This window comes from Galeopterus variegatus, unplaced genomic scaffold, assembly GCF_000696425.1.
Source record: "Galeopterus variegatus unplaced genomic scaffold, G_variegatus-3.0.2 Scaffold2774, whole genome shotgun sequence".
Lineage (NCBI taxonomy): Eukaryota > Metazoa > Chordata > Mammalia > Dermoptera > Cynocephalidae > Galeopterus > Galeopterus variegatus.
The window spans coordinates 130,373-131,228 of NW_007728885.1; the positions used below are offsets into that span (position 1 = coordinate 130,373).

General features: G+C 40.4%; 1 protein-coding gene across 1 annotated transcript in view; it reads left to right on the plus strand.

The window, feature by feature from the left end:
• The window catches only part of MGAM (maltase-glucoamylase (alpha-glucosidase)), a 73,474-nt gene that overhangs the window by 36,164 nt on the left and 36,454 nt on the right, over nt 1-856 (plus strand). The gene's annotated exons all lie outside the window — the stretch shown is intronic.

The window sequence follows — 856 nt, forward strand, 5'->3', positions numbered from 1 at the left end:
CCCCCAGATGAATTGTGGAATACCTTGATCCCTTCTGTTTCTTAAACCCTCTGAATTTGTCATCAAAACACACTGACAGCTAGGGTGCTCAGCCTTCCTGGTTTGCCCAGGATTGTTGCAATTTTAGTACAGAAAGTCTCAGGTCTTGGGATACATCTTAATTCTTGGCAAAGCAGGTCAGTTGGTCACCCTACCTGCCTTGGCCAGGCCATGCCTCCCTCTGTGGTTCTCTGCTTTTGACTCATTCATTCTCAGTTCCAGGGAGTCAGGACCCACTTTCCTTCTTCCTCTAATCTCAACTTCCCATACCTTTTCTCCCACTGAGCCATTTCCTCCTTATGATTCAAAGCTCACCTTCTCCGGCTAACCTCAAATCTCCCCTGCATCACTGATTTTTCCTTTATACTTTTTTGATTTCAGAATTATAGACTCCATCTGTACTAAAGAGGTGCATATTTATATCTTTGTGTCCCTAAAAGCATTAGCTTCCTTGCTTTTAACAGACTGAGAGCTCTTTGGGTGCTGGAAATCTGTCTTTTCTTTTGAACCTCCCTTACTACCTTAATTTTTCAAATTGTACTTTTTATGATACTGATGGAAAATATACCTAAATCTAATACGAATTGGTTTCTTTTTCTCTAATTGTTCATCTTCAGGCTGTTCCGCACACTAATACCAAAATTACCTTTCCAAAATGAAAATTTCATCTTCTTCCTCCTCTTCGTGAAGTCCAAACTCTTTCATTGTTAGTGTATTCAAGGCCAATCACAATCTGGTTCCAAGTTACCTTAACAACTGTATTTCCTGCCACACCTTAATATACATACAGACCAGCCATGCCAAGAATCTTGCTATT